General features: G+C 39.3%; 1 protein-coding gene and 1 non-coding gene across 14 annotated transcripts in view; one reads left to right on the top strand and one right to left on the bottom strand.

The window, feature by feature from the left end:
* Positions 1 to 2756: 2756 nt before the first annotated feature.
* On the bottom strand, positions 2757 to 2859 carry LOC111561537. Its single transcript, XR_002744186.1, has one exon. It is a non-coding gene; the product is annotated as a U6 spliceosomal RNA (small nuclear RNA).
* A 1848-nt stretch (positions 2860 to 4707) lies between these two features.
* ERC1 (ELKS/RAB6-interacting/CAST family member 1) overlaps positions 4708 to 21120 on the top strand; it is a 515425-nt gene continuing 499012 nt past the window's right edge. For 6 of the 13 annotated variants that reach the window (XM_023256611.2, XM_045061221.1, XM_023256606.2 and 3 more), the window contains exon 1: positions 4709 to 4959. The gene's annotated coding sequence lies outside the window, so the exon portion shown is untranslated. Of the gene's footprint in view, positions 4960 to 21120 lie in introns of all 13 variants that reach the window. The other 7 variants (XM_045061222.1, XM_023256610.2, XM_023256609.2 and 4 more) reach the window with 4 other exon arrangements.

Below are 21120 nucleotides of genomic sequence, written 5' to 3'. Positions count from 1 at the left end.
GAGAGAGAGAGAGAGAGAGTGGGGGAGGAACAAAGAGAGAGGGGGAGACACAGGATCCAAAGCAGGTTCCAGGCTGTCAGCACAGAGCCTGATGTGGGGCTCAAACCCACGAACTGCAAGATTGCAACTTAGCTGAAGTCAGATGCTTAACTGACTGAGCCACCCAGGCACCCCTGTTCTAATTATTATTTTTTAATTGTTTTGGCTATCCTGAACCCTTTACATTTCCATGTGAATTTTAGGATCAGCTTGTCAATTGTGGGGGAAAAAAGGCAGCTGAGATTTTGATAGAATTGTATAGAATCTGCAGAAAAATAGGGGAATATTGCCAGTTAAATACTATTAAATCTTCTGCCACCATTTCTTGATGAACTATCTAGATTGATGATTTAGCTTACTTATAAATCCTGTACCGTGTGTCTGCCTACCCTCTCAATATAGACTAACAATTTCTCGTTCCTCCATTGGTTACTTTTCCTACTTCTGACAATACATTTTAACAACCAGAAAAGTTTTGTCAATAATAAACATAATCTCTTGAATGCTTTTATCTTCTACCTTTCCTTCCTATGTTCCACATCTTAAAGTTAAAATACCGTAAAAGGGTATTTTTACCTTTATATTGTCAACAACAGTATACTTTATAAACTATGCTTTAACTATGTCAAGTTATTTATAATTTATTAATATGTTGGGTCTAAAAGTTGAACACCAGAAAACAGCATTTTCTAAGCTTTCTATCACGGTCATTCAGTTGAATTCTCTTTTCTTCAGATTTCTCTCCCAGTAGCCTAAGCTTCTGGGACTTCCCTGAATTAGATCTTCCCTGTCCTCCTGAATTAGATCTAGTGACCCCTAAATGTATTGTCAAATACGCTGTTTTCTACCTCATTTTGCCTGAGCACATCTTCAAGAAACTCTTTTTTAAAAAAGGTTATGTGGGAGTATAGGGGTGCCTGGGTGGCTCAGTTGGTTAAGTGTCTGGCTCTTGGTTTCAGCTCAGGTTGTGATCTCAGGTTGTTATCTAATGGTTCATGGGTTTGAGCCCCATGTCAGGTTCTGTGCTGGCAGCATGGAGCCTGCTTGGGATTCTCTCTCTCCCTCTCTCTGCCTCGCCCCTGCTTGTGCTCTTTTTCTTTCTCAAAATAAATAAATAAATAAATAAACATTAAAAAAAAAGGGGGTATGTGGGAGTTTAACTTTAGGAGTCCCTGCTTATCTGAAAGTGTTTTCATTCTGCTCTTTTACTTAATGATGATTCAGGTAGGAATGGGACTTTTTTGAAAATTAAATTTTTTTCTTAGGTTTTGAGGTCAAGAAATATTTCCCTCAGAAACTTGAAAGTCCAGGGGCGCCAGGGTGGCTCAGTCGGTTAAGCGTCTGATTTCAACTCAGGTCATGATCTCACAGTCTGTGAGTTCGAGCCCCATGTTGGGCTCTGTGCTGACAGCTCAGAGCCTGGAGCCTGTTTCAGATTCTGTGTCTCCCTCTCTCTCTGACCCTCCCCCGTTCATGTTCTGTCTCTCTCTGTCTCAAAAATAAACGTTAAAAAAAAAAAAAGAAACTTGAAAGTCTGTTTTCTTTCATTTAGTGTTGATGATAAGAATTCTAATATAAGCTTGATTCTTGTTCTTTTATGGGTCACTTATTTTTTTCTCTTTGGAAATTTAGGATCTGGATCTTCTCTTTGTCTTTGCATTTGTAATATTTACAAGGTTGTTTTTTATTTGTTTTTGCTCTGTACTAGTAGACACGTTAAGCTCTGGCAGATTTTCTTCCAGGATTTTTGAGCAATTTTCCATCTTCTATTTACTTTGTTTTCCTCTTTTTTTATATTAGTCCTTTTGTATTCTTACTCTTATATTTTCTCTTGCAATTTCCATCTCTTTGCATATTTTTTCTATTTAAAAAGATTTCATTGGCTTAATCTTTTAACACTTCAAGTGAATTTATAATTTTGGCAATTTCTTCTAATTTTAAGACTTACTTTTTATTCTTGGATTGCTACTTCATCTGGCTATACTGGTATACTATTCTTGTTTCCTAGGTGTAATAAGTCTAGGAGCATCCCGGTTATTATTTTTAAAGTTCTCTGAAGTTTCTCTATTTCTTCTATGGCCATTCTCTGTTTATCTTTCTCCCCTTCCCCCGCCCCCTAAATTGGAGACTTCTTTTGAGTATCTAATTATCTAATCCTTGGTTGTCTGTTCATGTTTAAGATGAGGTAATTGGAATGCTGATTAGGAATCTTGTGAACTTGGGAAGGTCTTGCCAACTTGCACAACTTCACTCAAGGGTGAGTGGGCAGAAAACTAGCTATTGTGCCAGATGAAGACTGCTGTAGTCATTAAATGTTCAAATAGCTGCCCAACTCCTCCCCAGAGATTATGAGAACTCTTGATTTTTAGCCTGGGATAAATGCCTGGTTACGGTATCTGAGATAAGGGAGGGCTCTTCTGTTCTATGCAGAGATCTTTATTTAATCTCCCTGTTGGCTACAGCACCATCTGAACCTATTCTACATTATGGTTTCTTTCATTTTGTTTAGTCAGACTGCACTCACTTGGTATGTAAAATTAAAAAATTTTGGTGGTCTCATTCTCATTTTCTATTATGTATGAGTTTGTATCATTTTTAAATTCCTTTATTAGCATTTTAATGGGGTCTCAGGAAGAAGAGGTAATGAATGCATGTGCTTAGTTAGCTAGCTTATATATATTTTTAAGTACAGTTGACAAGCAATGTTACATTAGTTTGCAAATATGGAACACTTCATAAATTTATATGTCATCCTTGCACAGGGGACAGGCTAAACTTCTAACATTCCAATTTTAGTATATGTGCTGCCAAAGGGAGTACTCACCCAAGCTTTAATAAAAAAAAATACTAAATGTAAGTTAAAAAAAATACTAAATGTAAGTTTAAAAAAAGACAAGTGGAGCAGAGTAGGACATAAGAAAAAACAACTAGTGGAATGGCAAAAAACCAAACAACTCCCTCCCAAAACACAGAAAAACATACTACCACAATTCTGAGTCTGTGATATTGATAGTATCCTGTGTATGTATAATTTAGGGCTTAGCACAGAAACGCTTCAGATCCACACATTTAGTGACATGTTGGATCTCAGACATCTAGTTCACACCCCATTTTACAGTTAAGAAAAGCAGAACTCAGAAGTGAAGTGATTTTCCCAAGGTCACACAAATAGAGAGTGGCAGAAGGGACACTAGGATGTGACTCCTACTTTCCTTTTACCTTACCACACTTCTGGGGAGTAACAGGATGAGCAGATCAGCAGTTAGATGAGGAAGATTTTGAAAAATAATCGACATAGCATGGATTTTTTTGGGGGTAAAAAGCCATATGTCTAAAAAAAAAGAAGTATTTTCGGATGCTTGCTTGGCAGCTATACAATCTTCTCTGGCAGCACAGTCTGACAATTGGTAGGCATATGTGGAATGTACTGAAGGGGGCGACTGTACAGCAGGACGGGAAACTGCAATAATCCAAGTGCTTGGTGATCTGGGAGGAAACAGAGTCTAGGCAGCATGAAACAGAATTTGGTGAATGAATGAATGTGAATACTGAGGGAGGGAGGGGAAAATGTTAGTGGGATTATGAAGGAGTGTGAATTGGTTAATTGTACAGAATAAGTAGGGGCAAATGAGGACTCAACTCCTTTTAATGTCATTTTAAATTATTCAATGCAACCTAAAAGGCTGGGAACAAATATAATTTACATCACTCCTTCTTTCTGGTTCAGGGATAGTTTACCTAAATTCTTAAATTAATGGATGCAGTTGTCCTCTTTGCATAGCTCCAACAAAAGAAAATCTACGAGACAGCACAAGAAAACTGGGTTTCCTGAATAAGGTACCATTTGCCTGGCCGACTCGCCTAGCTGCTGTGAAGACTAAGTGAGACAACGTAGCACCGCATTTGGCACATCGCAGGAACTGAAAGTGGACCTCAAATTCCGCCCACGTTCTCCTCTCCCGCTGCGCTCAAAAACCACGTACACTGGCGTGGGTCTTCCGCGACGCCTAAGTTCTTTCCTTAAGGTCCAGTGGACAGCCCCACGGCCACATTCGCAAAAGCTAAGGGTGAGGGCGAAAAAAAATCCAATTTCCCTCCGACAAAGAGTTCCCACCGCGGCCGCGGGAGCACAGCCCGGAATGTACAATTCTAGACCAACTCTCAACAGCAGTGACTGTCCTGGGGCTTGTGTAACGGGCCCCGCCAAAGAGGGGGTTGGGCGACTCTAAGGTTTGGGAAAGCGACGATTCCGCTGTTCGGGCCTGGCCGGTCCACTTCCTACGGCAAGCAGAAGGAGACAAACGGCGCCTTGCCTCGCTCCCACCTACAGCCTCTTCCCGTAGCTGGCTCCCGCTCTCCCTTCCCGTGGCCGCAGGGGCCGCGCGTGGGGGGTGTATACGCCCCGCGCCCGTTGCCCTGCTTGGGCGCACAGCCGCCGCCGGAACCCTGAATCACCCCACTCCCAGCCCCTGACCCGTCTTCCTCTGGAAGTCGCCGGAGGCCTGCGGGCTGCCAAGTCGCGCTCCCAGGAGAGTGCAGGAAAGCTAGGTGGCCCGGCCACGAGGAGGCGGAGCTCGCAGTGTCTCGCGGCCCGGGCCCGGGCCCGGGGGCGGGGCTAGGTGTCTCGCGCAGGGGGCGGGGCGTAGTGACGTCGGCGGGCGCTGGGGCCGTACTGTGGCTGTGGCGGCGGCGGCGGTAGTGGTGGCGGCGGTGGTGGCGGCGCCCGGGAGGCAGCAGCAGCAACAGCAGCAGCCCTGAGGAGGGTGAGACGGCCGCCGTGGCGGCAGCTCGGAAGTCGGGCGGGACCGAGAGCTTCCCGACTGCCGCTGGCGCTGAGGTTTTTTGCCTTTTCTTAGCCTGCTTCCTCACGGCCCTGGCTAGGGCTGGGCAGCGCGCCCCCGGGGAGGGGCGGAGCTGTAGGTGAGGCTACAAGACCCCCTCCCCCTCCTCTCCCTACCGGGGGAGGGGGGATGGGAAAGTCCGGGGAGGGGCGGACCCCACCCCAGCCCACCCCAGCCTACCCGCGGGTTCCACCCCACAGAGCTCCAGGATTGGGCGGGAGCTGAAGCGGTAGATGAGGGGAACCCGAGGTGGGAGGTGGGAGATAGGGGTTCTGGGTGCTTGGAGAACGGAGGGTTTCTGAGACGTGATGTTGAGGGCGAGGTAGTGGCGAGATGGAGAAATTGGGGAGCCATGAGGAGGTTGGGGTGCGGTCAGGGTGGATCTGTGTGGTTAGGCGACTGATGTAAAATATTGAAAGAGGTGAGGATTTTTTCCCCCTTCTGTTAAATGGTAAGATAGGAGATGAAGGGTTGTATTGCAAAAGGAAGAAGAGCTGTGGATGTTGCTTTTGAGGCAGTTGGAGAAGCTGTTGCTAGGTCTCACATTTCTACTTTAGGGTTATTATGGTTATTATTTTTCTTCTTCCTGGCGGGGTGGGTCGGAAGGACAGAGAATCCCTCTGCTTTTGGCGCAGGTGGGTAATTGGTGAGGGTGGCTGGGTTTAAAGTTTTACACCCTTCAAGAAGAGTGAGGTCTTGGATTAAGACAACTTCATTCTGGCAGCAACATTAGGGAATAGGTCCCATTACACCTAGTTCCTTAAAGGTGTTACCTTCCAGTCTTTTTTCTGTGCCTAAAAGATCACTTTATACCACCTTATTTGCAAGCTTTATCCTGGCCTCTTAAGAGAAGGCCTGAAAATCAGGTGGTTGCTTTGGAAGACACGTTTCTGAGTAATGGTTGCAGGTGGTTGTGGTTGACTGCTTTGGATGGATAATTTGAACAGTTCTTTTGGAGCTAATTATATGAAAAATACTTAGATGTTTTAAAGCACAGCTGTCTTTTACAACTTGTTTTTCAGTAGACTTTGACATTTGGGCATTTTGTGTTCAGCACAATTATTCGTGCTTATTTTTATTTCTCAATTGCAGATGCTATTAGACACTTTAAAAATGAACTGAAATAGTTTTTTTTTCTAGGTCCCTCAATTTCTGAGAAATGTTCTTGGAGTCAAGTGCTCTTAAGATGCTCTTTAATAACATTTTGGGGGCATGTGTCTCACTTCATGGAGAGATGTTACTAAGAGTAAACAGTATTCAGTGTTCTTCACATCAGTGTTTCACAACTTTATGCATTAAATCAGAATCTCTTCTCAATTCCTGCTCCCTATTAGATTACAGTATTCACTGACCTTACCTATCAGTGTCATTTAAGCTGTTTCTTGCTCAGAAAATAGGTCCTGTGATATACATGTATTATGTAATGGGTGGAATTAGGCATGATTCTCAATAATTCATTTATGGAGGAAGAGCAGCCGTCATGAAATGGAATTTAAGCAGTGACTTTCCCAAGGCTTACTCAATTTATTTGGGAACATAGCCAGAGAAGTGCTTTCCTGTTACCCAAGAGAGAAATATACAGATTTGAGTATCAGTAGTTGTAGATCATTGCCTTTTTTAACATGCCTAATTAATGAGCAGACTATTATCTTCTAGAAAATAGTTCTGCTTGAAGAAACTTACAGGCAACAGATGATATAATAGATATTAAGTGAGAAAGAGTGTGTCAGGTTTGTAATTCTAAAGAAAAGATTCAATTAAATGTATTCAGACAGGTCAAATTATAAGTTGGTAAATGAATACTTTTGGATTACTTAGAAGCAAAAATTAAAATTCACATATCTAGTTTTGCCTTTTAAATTATACTTTGGTTTAATTGGGTATGCATGAGGACAAATGTGAACTAAAATGTCAGGTGAAACTGTATATATTGCTAACATGACATTTACATTGTTGGCAGTGGGATGCAATTCTTTGTAGGAATGCAGTCATGGGATTTGGGGGAAAGTATAAGGTAGAAGTGATCTATTTCTCCTTAGAGTTTTTTTTTTTATGCCAGAAAAAACACTACCTATTATTTTGCAAGAAAAGTCACTTGCTAGTCATTACTGTGATGTTCTTGTTGAATCTACTGAAGTCTCCCTTGCCCCCTTTTTTTTTACTAAAGTCAGGTAGGTATGTCTGTGTTAATTCAACATTAATACTGGGAGCAGGATAAAAGTGAAGGTTCTGTAGCAACAGCTGCTCTTTTTCTACTCTCAGTTAATGCTTTTATAAGGAGTAAAAGAGCTGTTAAATGTGCATTTTCACATACTGTATCAAACACCTTGATGGAGGAAGACCAGAGAATGAATTATTTTGGTTAACCAAATCCGTACATTGATTATCAGTTTTCAAACAAATATAATGTAATAAACAGCATCAAGGTTATGTAGAATATAACTTATTTCTCTAAGTCTTCAACATCCGAGCCTTGGGACACTGACTCATTCAATGGTTATTTACTGAGTATGCTTCTGGGTACTTTTTTTAGCCATTGAGGATACAGTAGTGAACAAAGCTGTCAAAAATCCCTGCCTTCATGGAACTTACCTTCCAGATACCTTTTGGGGAAATGAAGAGAAACCTGGCAAAGAAGATTGGTAAGAGGTCATTGGGTTAGGAAAACCAGGAGAGTGTGATTTACTAGAAGTGAAAGAAAATAAGTTTTCAAGGAGGAGGGCATGATCAAGCGTGTCATTGTTTAAAGATGTGTCAGAGTGTTGGGTAAGGGAGGATTTTGCATGATTATTGTGTCTAATAGAAATATGACTAAATGCTTTTTAGTATGAGGTGACACAGATGTAAGAATTTGTCAGTTTTTAACTTACCTAGATTGATTTTTTTAAAAACATATATTTCACTTTTTATTTTTTTCAGAACAAAATAGGCAGTCTATGAATGTATAATACTAAGGACAGATATGATCTTTTATTAACTTTGTTTTTTAAATATATTATTAACTATTATACTCATTAAAAAAATAGGTAATACACTTACCAAATCATAAGATATAGGTAGAAAAGAGTAAGACTCCTGTCCCATCACGTTGTTCCTGAAGGCAATCACTGTTTCCAATTTCTTGTTTTTCCTAACCAGTGAAATTTTGTGCAGTAATATGGTTTAGATATTTAATTTAATTTTATTTTATTTTATTTTATTTTATTTTATTTTATTTTATTTTATTTTATTTTATTTTATTTTATTTTTTTAATGTTTATTTATTTTTGAGGGACAGAGAGAGAAAGAGAGAGAGAGCAGGGGAGAGGCAGAGAGAGAGGGAGACACAGAATCCAAAGCAGGCTCCAGGCTCTGAGCTGTCAGCGCAGAGCCTGATGCAGGGCTTATGAACCACAAGATCTGACCTGAGCCAAACTTGGACCCTTAGCCAACTGAGCCACCTGGGCGCCCTGGTGTAACTATTTAAAAAAATTTTTTTTTAACGTTTGTTTATTATTGAGAGACAGACACAGAGCGTGAGCAGGGGAGGGGTAGAAAGAGGGGGAGACATAGAATTTGAAGTAGGCTCCAGGCTCTGAGCTGTCAGCACAGAGCCTGACGCAGGGCCCAAACTCACAAACTGCAAGATCGTGACCTGAGCCAAAGTCGGTCCCTTAACTGACTGAGCCACCCAGGCGCCCCATCTGGTGTAACTATTTTAAAATCGCATGAATAGAACAAATATTTTATCTTCTAGGTTTTTTTTTCCACCTTAGTATTTTCATAATTTAAGTCTAGCTACCTGCATACCTTTTGTTTTTATTTTCTAACAGCTTTGTTGAGAAATAATTCACACACCATACAGTTTACTCATTTAAAGTGTATAATTCAGTTTTCTGGTGTGTGTAACTACCACTACAATCAATTTTAGAACATTTTCTTCATCCTCCAAATAAGCCCCAAACCCATTAGCAGTCACTTCCCTGACTTTTGATTTTTAAGTATTGTTTTGTACATCATGGGGGGAAAATGTGAAATACTTGATTACCAACTAAATGGCAATTAAGCCACTTAGTGTGTATTTTTAAATATTCTGTGCATAAGTTTGTGTAAAAGTCAACTTAGCATTTTATTTGGTTGAGTACATACTTGTGAAATGTGATTAAGTGTCTTGTTTTCATTATTCCTTCACTTATTACTCCTAAAGCTTTTGATAAAGTGCTTGGATTATAGTAAATACTCCATAAAAATCAGCTACCCTGATGGTGATGATAGGGTGTGGTGATGGTGATAATGATGCCTGATTTGTGGAATTCCTTTAGGATATTATGGAACCTCAGGGAGTTCTCAGGAGTCTGGAAAACAAGACCTTTTTTTCTAGGAGGAAGGAAGTGAATCCTGAAACCTTTAGGCCAGCATTGTCCAATAGAACTTTCTGTGATGATAGTCATGTTCTATATACCATTCGATACAGTAGCTACTAGTCCCATGTGCCACTGAACACTTTAAATGTGGTTAGTGTAATTGTTAACAATTAATCGGGGCGCCTGGGTGGCGCAGTCGGTTAAGCGTCCGACTTCAGCCAGGTCACGATCTCACGGTCCGTGAGTTCGAGCCCCGCGTCAGGCTCTGGGCTGATGGCTCAGAGCCTGGAGCCTGTTTCCGATTCTGTGTCTCCCTCTTTCTCTGCCCCTTCCCCGTTCATGCTCTGTCTCTCTCTGTCCCAAAAAAAATAAATAAACGTTGAAAAAAAAATTAAAAAAAAAAACAATTAAAATTATTAATTTTGTTAAAATTAATTTAAATAGCCACTGTGACTAGTGACTACTATATTTGGCAGCACACTGATACATTTATAGATTGATGAATCTAATACTGTACTCTGGCAGTATTTTAGAATACGTTATTTAAAAGATAGTTTTAGAAGCCTTGTTAAGGGATACAGTGATCACTGGGATAAGACGTGGATTTACGAGGTCACTTCAGACAACAATTCTAGTTTTCTAGAATTGACATGGTCCCTAAACTGATGAATAAAGGATTTGTAGTAGTTATAAGATATCTAGACTTCAGCTAGATCTTTTCATGCTGTCTTTGTGGAAAATATGAGTTATTTTATGACAGGGACTGTCATGTGTTTTCTACTGAGCAAATAGTAGATACTTGCTAAATATTTGATGAATGAATAGATGAGACTACAATTAAGTGAATTCCCAACTGGCTGTGAATGGCTATACCCAGAGAATAGAGTGTTGATGGGTTTGAGGAACTGCTGTTAGATCCATGTATATATTGAAATAACCCAGGGGTGGTGGTATAAAAAGGTAGTGGCAGTGTGAACTAGGTGCCAACATCTCCTCACTGAGTGTGGAGGATGTCCAGGTGGTCATTAGCTGATAGTGAAAAGGCAGAGGTAGAAGTCTGTGTTGCTGAAAAACATGAAAGTCATGCTTTTACAAAGATTTTACATGGGGGTTCAAGATTTTATATGGTCTGGAGGTGGCATTGGAAGAAAGAGGGGTGCCAGTCTCATTTCCCAATATTGGGTGTGGAGTGTGAGAGACTTGATAACCTCCGTTTGAAAGGGCTGCTTTGAAAGGTGTCCTGGGAAAGCCAGTTAAGTGAGAGAGGTAGTGAGAACTTTCAGAAGACTATCTTCATGATGGAATGAATTTCCTTGAGTATTTTTCTACACTGGCTTCTTATCATCACTTAAACTTTATTATTTATTACTTATTTTTTTTAATGTTTATTTTTGAGAGAGCACGAGCAGGGGAGGTGCAGGAAAAGAGGGGGACAGAGGATCAGAAGTGGGCTCCCCATTGACAACAGAGAGTCCACTGGGGGGCTTGAATTCACAAATTGTGAGATCATGACCTGAGCTGAAGTTGGATGCTTAACTGACTGAGCCACCCAGGTGCCCCTTGTTACTTATTTTTATTGTAATTAAAAAAAAAAAAAGTTTATTTATTTTGAGAGAGAGAGAGAGAGAGCGCGCGCATATGAGTGGGGGGAGGGGCAGAGAGAGAGGGAGGCACAGAATCGGAAGCAGGCTCCAGGCTCCCAGCTGTCAGCACAGAGCCCAACGCAGGACTCTAACTCACAGACCGAGAGATCATGACCTGAGCCGAAGTCGGATGCTCAACCGACTGAGCCACCTAGGCGCCCCAGAACCTGTTTTTTAAAAATGTTTTATTTAGTTTTTGAGAGAGAGCATGAACCAGGGAGCGGCAGAGAGGAGGACAGAGGATCTGAAGCAGGCTCCATGCTGACAGGCTGACAACAGCACCCATCACTTAAACTTTAAAATGTCTCTTGTCTTAAAAAAAAAAACAAAAAAACAAAATGTCTCTTGTCTTAACAAAAATCTCTTTTCTTCATACTTTCTCTTAGTTGTTCTCTGCTTTATAGCTACAGGTTTTTGAAAGACTTGTCTACATTTGCTGTATGTCTCCATTTTTTCACCTGTGACTCTCTTCTCACCCTATTTCTGTATTGTTTCTGTCTCCACAATTTCATTCAAACTGTTTTGCTGGGTTACTAATGTGTTTAAAGCCAATGGCTATTTTTTTATCCTCTTATTTAACCTGTTAGCTGTACTACTTGTCTATTGCTATGCAACAAATTACCCCCCAACTTAACTTAAAACAACAAACATTTATTGTTTCACAGTTTCTGTGGGTCAGGCATCTGGGTGTGGTGTGTCTGATTCAGGGTCACTCATAAGGCTGCAGTCATCTCAAAGCTCCACTGGGGGAGGGTCTGTTTCCAAGCTCAAGCATGTGGCTGTTGGCAGGCCTGAGGTCCTTGTTGGTTGTTTGCTGGAGAAATCAGTGTTTTTTGCCATTTGGGCCTCTGCAGACGAGTACTTGCAACATGGCACCTTGCTTCTAGATTGAGAGCTCTGTGGAGAAGGATGGGAAATATTAGCTACAGTTTTTTGTAACGTAATCTCGGAAGTGCCATTCTATCACTTGATCTGTTCATTAGATTGGAGTGTCTAAGTCCAACATATGCACAGGGAGATTCCACAAAAGCATGAATACAAGGAGGCAGAGATCATTCAGAGCCATTTTCAAGATTGCCTACCACAGCAGCATTTGATACAGTTTATTTCCTCTTCCTTTATAACTCTCACTTTTGGCATCTTCAGATCATGCTTCTATATTTTTTCCTGGTTTTCTGGGCTTTCTTTCTGCCACCTTTGTTGAATTTTTCTCTATCCATTCATTAAGTGTTTGAATTTCTATGAGTGATCTCATCTTCTATTTCATTTTTCATCTATATGCTGAGTATTCATTTATCTGACTTTAGCTTTTATCTCTTTGCTGAGTGTAAGGACCATTGTTACTTAATATTTCCATTTGGATGCTCCTTAAACTCAGAACAGCCAAAACTAAATGTATTATTCCTGCCCTTCTCTGGTGTTCCTTAATTAATTAAGTGACACTATCAGTTGCTCAAGCTAGAAATGTGTGTAGTATTGTTGATTTTTCTCATTCCTCTACCTTCTGTTTTACTATTCCTGTTGATTTTATAAAAGTCATTGCTGTCCAATGATGGTGTAAATGTTTTTATGAGGTAGTGCATCCCTTGTTAGATTCCAAGCTTTGAATGAATGTTTGCTAGGTGATTTTTAAGGTTCCTTCCACAGTTTTGAGGCTGTGTTGGCAACTAGTGCAGAGTTTTGATTAAGAAAACATGATCAGAGGTGTGCTTTAGAGATGTAGCAACTCTTGAATGCATAAAAAAAAAAAAAGACTGTTATTTAGGTCAATTTTAGGTGCACATCCAAACTGAGTGGAAGGTACAGATTTCCCACAGACTGCCCCTCCCCCCCCCCCATGCATAGCTTCCTTCATTATCAACATCTCCCACCAGAGTAGTACGTTTGTTAAAATTGATGAGCCTTGATCAACACATCATTATGGTTTGAAGTCCATATGAACTTTCACTTTTAGTGGTTCACCAAGAATAAAACTAATCCTATATTCCTTTTATTTTTCTTTATTATGGTGTGCTTTGTGACAAATGGACAGTAGTTTTCATCAGACAGTCCTTTATGTATATACATTTTCATTTTTCACTTATTGTTTTACTTTTGGTGTGAAAGCCCTTTGTGTGGAAATTAGGTAACTAATGGAAAAAGATTGTCTGAACTTTAGTTAAATATCTCTGAAATTGTTGGGGGTGCCTGGGTGGCGCAGTCGGTTAAGCGTCCGACTTCAGCCAGGTCACGATCTCGCGGTCCGTGAGTTCGAGCCCCGCGTCAGGCTCTGGGCTGATGGCTCAGAGCCTGGAGCCTGTCTCCGATTCTGTGTCTCCCTCTCTCTCTGCCCCTCCCCCGTTCATGCTCTGTCTCTCTCTGTCCCCAAAAGAAATAAACGTTGAAAAAAAAAATAAAAAAAAAATAAAAAAAAATATCTCTGAAATTGTGAAAATATTTCAAGAAATAAGTTTGGACCTTAAACATAATTTTATTATAGGAATATAGTTTATCAAGTAAAGGAATTAATTTCTCTTAGAAGTCCTTTTTTTAATTTTTAGAATTATGTTTATATATTTATTTTTGAGAGAGAGAGAGAGAGAGGAAGCCGGGGAGGGGCAGGGAGAGAGGGAGAGAAATCCAAGAAGGCTTGGTGCTGTCAGTGAGGAGACTGATGCAGGGCTCAAACTCATGAACTGTTCTAATTTATAGGAGCTGAAACCAAGAGTCAGATCCTTAACTGACTGATCCTCCCAGATGCCCTTGAAGCCCTTCTTGAATGTAACACACATACAGAAAAGTATATAAAGCAAATGTGTAGCTTCACTAATGTATCAAATAAATACTTGAATAACCATCGTTTAGATCAAACACTAGCACCTTGCTAGCATTCCAGATACTTTCTTTGCCTCTTCCCAATCACAACCTATTCTTTCCGCCATAAAGGTTACTGTTGCCTTGACTTTTATGGGAATCATTTCCTTGCTTTTCTTTATATAAACCTGTATTTAGTTTTGCCTGTTTCCAATTTTTTATACATGGAATCATATTGTATATATTTTATGCTTGGCTGCTTTGACTTAAAATTTTGTTTGCGAGATTTAGATTTGCTGTATGGAGCTGTAGTTTGTTTATTTTCATTGCTAAATAGTCTTCCATTGTATGTTTCAATATTCATCAATGATGAATATTTAGGTTGTTTCCAATTTTGGATCATTAAGAATTATGCTGTTATGGCCATTGTTTGGTGCAAGTTTTTAGGTGCATGTCTGTCTTTCTTTCTTTGAGAGGGTGCATGTGAGCGAGGGGTAGAGAGAGGATGGGGGTGGGGAGAGAAAGAGAGAATCCCATGAGGGGCAGAGAGAGAGAGAAGCAGGGCTCACCCAATGCAGGGCTGGAGCGCACCTGAATTGGGGCTTGAACTCATGAACTGTGAGATTATGACCTGAGTCAAAGTCAGATGCTTAACCGACTGAGCCACGCAGGTGCTCTTGGTGCATTATTTCTGATGACTACATAGCCAGGAGTGAAATTTCTGGGTAATAGAGTATGCATATGTACAATTTTAATAGATAATTGCCAAATAATCCTGTGTGGTTGTACAAACTTACATGCACCAAAACAATATTTGAGAGTCCTTTTGTTCTGTATCTTTGCCAGTACTTGATATTGTCAGTGTTATTGATTTTGGCTATTCTGGTGGATTTATGGTGGTATCTCATTGTTTTGATTTGCATTTCACTGATTACTAGTGAAGTTGAATAACTTTATGTCTTTTGGTCATGTGGAGACCTTTTGTGAAGTGCTTTTTATTATTTATTTATTTATTTACATTAAATTTTTTTTTTAATGTTTATTTTTGAGAGAGAGGGAGGGAGAGAGAGCGAGCAAGCATGAGCAGGGGAAGGGCAGAGAGAGAGAGAGGGAGACACTGAAGCAGGCTCCAGTCTGACCTGTCAGCACAGAGCCAGATCCAGGGCTCGAACTCATAAACTGTGAGATATGACCTGAGCTGAAGTTGACACTTAACCGACTGAGCCACCTAGGCGCCCTGTGAAGTGCTTTTTAAAATACTTTGCTCAATTTTTCTGTTGGTCTTTTCTGTCCTAATTTATAGGAGTTATATATTTTGGATATGAGCCCTTTGTTGGTTTTTGTGTTGCAAATATTCCACTCTGTTCTTCTGCTTGCTGTTTTGCTCTCTTAATAGTGTTTTTTGAAGAACAAGATTCTTGTTTTTGAAAATTTTAAAACATTTATTTTGAGAGAGAGAGAGTGTGTGTGTGTGTGTGCGTGCATGTGCATGGGGCAGGGGCAGAGAGAGAGAATACTAAGCAGGCTCTGGTTGTCAGTGCAGAGTGTGATTTGGGGTTCGATCCCATGAACCGTGAGACCATGACTTGAACTGAAATCAAATCAGGCAGTCAACCAACTGAACCACCGAGGCACCCCTTGAATAAAATTTTTAATTTTAGTATACTCTAGCTAATATTTTTTTATTATTAGTGCTTTTTATGTCTATATTAGGAATCTTTTCCTACCCTAAGGTCATGAAGTCATACCTTTCTTATATAGCACTGCCTATTAATATTATAGTCTGTCTATAGTTGATTTTTTTTGTGTATGCGTGTGGTTTTTTTTTCCCCATATAGTTAGCTGATTTTCTCAGCACCATTTATTGACAATTCTTTCCTTCTCAAAACTGCTCTGTAATAAATAAAGGCTCTTTATTCTGTTTTACTGGTTTCCCTATCTTGGTCCAGTGCCAAACTGGATTGTAAGTCTTAATATCTGTTGAAGTGCTTTCACGTTTTTTTTTTCCCTTCTTTTTTTTTTTCTTTCCCAAGAAGGTTGTTGTCTTCTTTTTCTTTTTTTAAAGTAAGCCGTAGGCCCAACATGGGTCTTAAACTCATGACCCTGAGATCAAGAATTGTATGCTCTAGGGGCGCCTGGGTGGCATAGTCGGTTAAGTGACCGACTTCAGCTCAGGTCATGATCCCACGGTTCGTGGGTTTGAGCCCTGCATCGGGGTCTGTGCTGACCGCTTGCTTGGAGCCTGGAGCCTGCTTTAGATTCTGTGTCTCCTCCTCTCTCTGCCCTTCCCTGCTTGTGCTCTGTCTCACTCTGTCTCTCAAAAATAAATAAATGTAAAAAAAAAAAATTACAAAAAAAATTGCATGCTCTACTGACTGAACTAGCCAGGCACCCCCGAGAATGTCTTCTTGACATTCAGTGTCATAATCAGTAATCAAGATAGTATGGTATCATCATAGGGATAGCTATATGTAAGAGTAGAAGAATAGGGAGTCCAGAAATGAACCCACACATTTATGGTTGGTTGATTTTCTTTTTTTTTTTTTTTTAATTTTTTTTTTCAACGTTTATTTCTTTTTGGGACAGAGAGAGACAGAGCATGAACGGGCGAGGGGCAGAGAGAGAGGGAGACACAGAATCGGAAACAGGCTCCAGGCTCTGAGCCATCAGCCCAGAGCCTGACGCGGGGCTCGAACTCACGGACTGCGAGATCGTGACCTGGCTGAAGTCGGACGCTTAACCGACTGCGCCACCCAGGCGCCCCTATGGTTGGTTGATTTTCAATAAAGGTACCAAGGTAATTCAGCGGAGGAAAGGATAGTCTTTTTAACAAAACGTACTACAATAATTGGATACCAATATGCAAAAAAAAAGTGAACCTCAGACCTTACCTCACAGGAGAAAATATTTGAGACCTTGGGTTAGGGAAGGATTTCTCAGATATAACACCAAAAGCATGACTCATAAAAGAAAAATATTGACAAATTAACCTTTATCAAAGTTAAAAAAAAGTTTTGCTTTTTTTTTTTAGATTTATTTATTTTGAGAGAGAGTGCATGTGTATGCACACATGAGCAGGGGAGGGGCAGAGAGAGGGAGAGAGAGAATCTCACGCAAGCTGCATGCTGATGTCATGGAAACTGATGCAGGGCTCAATCTCAGGAACAGTGAGATCGTGACCTGGGCTGAGATCAAGAGTCTAGTGTTTGAGCCACCCAGACACCCCAATAAAGCTATTTTTAAAAAATAATGTTTTGGTTATTCTTGGCCTGTTGTATTTCCATATAAATTTTAGAATCAGTTGTCAAGTTAAAAAGAAACATTGGTGTTCTGTTTGAAATTACATTGCATTGTGTAATGGTTAGCACTCTGGAGTCTGAAATTACATTGCATTTGTAGCTTATTTTGGTTTTAACTTTTTTTTTTTTTTGAGAGAGAGTGCATAAGAGCACTAGCTGAGGAGAGGGGCATATGAGAGAGAGAGAGAGAGAGAGAGAGAGAGAGAGAGAGAGAGAGAGAGAGAATCTTAAGCAGGCTCCATGCTCGGTGTGGAGGCCAACTTTGGGCTCCATCTCATGATGCTGGGATCATGACCTGAGCCAAAATCAAGAGTCAGACGCTCAACCGACTGAACCACCCAGGCACCCCATTGATTAATTTGGGTAGAATTACTTCTTTATAATGTGGAGTCTTTGAATCATTGAATGTGGCATTTTTATTTATTTATGTTTTTCATTTCACATCTCAGTAATGTTTTATAGTTTTCTGTGTAGTACTACATATCTTTCATAGATTTAGTCTTAGGTTTCTGATGGTATTATTATAAGTGGGATTTTAAAATTTATTTTCTATTTGTTGTTGGTAGATGGAATAAAGTTGAGTTTGAATATTCAGTCTATTTTGCCAGGTTTTGACCAAATCTGATGATTTTTAATAATTTTATCTGTAGATTCTCTTGGCTTTCCCATGTATATAATCATGTCATTTGTGAATAATTACTGTTTTGTGTCTTTCCTGCAATTCTTATATTTTTTTTCTTGTCTTACTTTTGGCTAGAATCTCTGGCATGTTGAATGGGTTGGTGATAGGAGAGATCCTTGTTATTTTCTCGTTTCAAAGGGAATTTTTTTTTAAGTTTTCACTATTAAGTATGATATTGTCAAGCATATACACATAAGGTAGGATAGGTCCTTACTGATTTGACTGGTATAATGAGCCCTTCAGATTTAAGCAGTTGATGGAGAGGGGCCAAGATGGCGGAACAGCATGGAAGTTGTTTTTGCATCTCTTGTCCCTGAAATGCAGCAAGATCAACACTAAACCATCTTGCACACCTGAAAACTGATTTGAGGATTAACACAACAATCTGTACAACCTGAACCATGGAACTCGGTAGATTTAAGTAGTTTATCACTTATGTGGGCAGTGGAAAGATGAATAAGCCAAAGGTGCCAGCTCCCTGTGACCCTTGTCCCACACATCAAAAAAGTCAACACCAGATCAAAAATATTGCCAACGACTACACTATGAGCTGTGAGACACCCTGTTGATGGAGGGGCCTGTTCTAATTTGACACAAAAGGGTTCTGCAATCTGTAGCTCTGTTCTGAGATGGGTAGGCTGAAAGTCACATGCCTCATCAGAATCCAGACAGTTATGAGAAACTGTTTCATGTCATCCTCCAAGGGAGATAGGGAAGTGATGGGAGATGGCCTGGTAGCAGCTCCTTATGGGCCTCCTATCCTTTCCTGATTTGGGGGATCACAGGGCGTTCTGCCAAGACTCTAATAAGCTCCAAATTGCCTGGTATGGAATAGCAGAACTGTTCCCCTACAGATACTTGTTGTTGGCTTTTGCACATATTCTTTGTTAGATTAAGAGTTTCCTTTTACTCCTATTGTAAGAATAGAAGTATTTAATCATTAATACTAAAAATCTACCTGATGCATTTCCATATCTATTGAGACAGTAAGAATTTTTTTAACATATTAATGTGGTTTATTACGTGATTTTGAAATAGAATTTTTACTGGGTAAAGAGTTTCTAAACGTTTGTTTTCCTTTATTAGCCTTCACTTATTTGGAAAAAAAACTGTTGATGAGACTTTCTTTGGCTGCTTGCCTTTTTTCCTCCCATAAGTATACATGTAATTTTGTCCTTGTACATATAGAATTTACTGTTGCTGACCTTTCCAAGGAAGAAAGACTAATATGAACTTATGATTAATCAATAAGAAGTTATTAGAGATAGAAGAGACTCACAGGATTTCTTATGAAACAAGAAATAGCTATGTTTTACATCTTTTTGAGTACATCACTGCAGATATTTTAGGATACATCCGTACAGATGTTACACAGGTGACTTTTCTATCTTTATGGCAATACTGATTTCACTTTCATTAGTGGCAGATAATTTTGAGTATTTCAAATAGTTCTGCTTTCCTTTTCTAAACTGCTGTCTTAAATTTGGGCTGGACTTTTGCTTGATGTTTTTCTCCCCTCAATAAGTTGAAAATAAGTACAGAAAGTTCTTGTAAGTAGAGAAAGTAGAGTTCTTGACTGTTTCACTCAATTTTTCTGGTGGCTTTTCTACTGGTCTGCTGTGGTTAATTTTATAGTATTGCCATGTTGCTGAGTCCATTTTGAAATAATTTGGTTATTCTTATGCTTAGGGCTTGGTATTTTTTAATTTTAATAGAGCAGCAATTTTTATCTGTTTTTCTGGTTATTAAAAATAAGTTAACTGAAAACAGACTCTTAAATGCAGAGAACAAACTGGTGGTTGTCAGAGGGGAGGTGGGTGGAGGGATGGATGAAATAGATAATGGGGATTAACAGGTAAAAACTTCCCGTTATAAAATAAGTAACCCATGGAGATGAAAGGTACAGCATAGGGAGTATAGGCAATAATATTGTAATAACATTTGGTAAGCACTGAGTAATGTATAGAATTGTTGAATCAATATGTTGTGCAGCTGAAACTCATATAACACTATATGTGTTAATATAATATTAAGTTAAAAAATAAATTATATTTATTAATAAATAATATAAAATATATATTAAATAAATAATTTACATATATTATGTATTAATGAGCAATATTATACATAACTATTGTAACTATATATAATATATAACTATATATATAATTTATATGTTATGTATAACTATATATAACACATAACTATATATAATAACTATTAATGAGCAATATTATATATATAATTGTATATAATAAATATTAAATTATATAATATATATTAATATATGATATTAACAGTTAAAAAATAAATTAATGGAAAATGGATATAAATTCTTTGGGTTTATAGTCACAGCTATATATGTATAATATAATTTTTGGTCACAACTATATATGTATAAATAGTTCTACATAGCAAGTATATGTGTGTATTTTTTATTAAAAAAATTTTTTTTAATGTTTATTCATTTTTGTGAGAGAGAGAGAGAGAGAGAGAGAGAACAGAGGAGGAGCAGAGAGAGAGGGAGACAGAATCAGAAGCAGGCTCCAGGCTCTGAGCTGTCAGCACAGAGCCCGACGTGGGGCTCGAACTCACAAGCTGCGAGATCATGACCTGAGCTGAAGTCAGATGCTTAACCAACTGAGCCACCTAAGGCGCCCCTTATTATGTGTATTTTTTAAAGTATTGGTCAGGATTTCCTTGAAAAATTCAAAAGTGGATTGGTTCTTAACAAATTCATGTTAAAATTCTTTTGAATAGCATAACAAAAATATCTCCTTTACCAAATTTTTAGTTTCATAGTTGTTCAAGAGTATGTGTCTATTTCCCTTTTTCTTTTTTCCCCTTTCTTCCCTCATTCAAAAGAAATTTATGTAAACTCCAATATACTTTATTCATGTACTATGATGTATATTGTATTCTGTGTTAACAATATAATGTTTGAAACATTTTCTGTGTCCTCAGAATGCTAGTGACTGGGAAGGAAGACAAGTAAACAGGCAATTTTAATGGAGCGTGATAAGTGTTAATGATATGGACAAGAACTGGAGTAGAAGTGAGTGGTGAAAGATGAGGCTGGAGATTGGGCTTGGATCATGAAGAGCTATGTAAATCATGTTAGAGTCTGGCATTTTACCTTGGGGCAATGGCAAGGCTTTGGAGACTTTTGAATAAAGTATATATAAACTTACATTTACATTTTATAAAGAGCATGTAGGAGCAAGCTAAGTGAGGAGGCCAACTAGGAGGCTGTGGCCTTAATCCCATTAAAGGTTGAAAACCAAAATAGTGTTAAGTGGAAATAGAGACACATACAGAGTTGGAAGCTTTAAAGAACACAGGACTGGGTAATTCAGAATCAGTGTGTGTGTGTGTGTGGTGTGTGTGGTGTGTGTGCATGTACGTACATATGTACATGCACTTTTGTGGGGGGAAAGGACAGTTGGCAGTTGATGGGGAGGGAGGAGACTAAGGTGATTT

This window comes from Felis catus, chromosome B4 (assembly GCF_018350175.1).
Source record: "Felis catus isolate Fca126 chromosome B4, F.catus_Fca126_mat1.0, whole genome shotgun sequence".
NCBI lineage: Eukaryota > Metazoa > Chordata > Mammalia > Carnivora > Felidae > Felis > Felis catus.
Note: the sequence above shows the minus strand (reverse complement) of the source record. Positions and strands in the feature narration are given on the sequence as shown.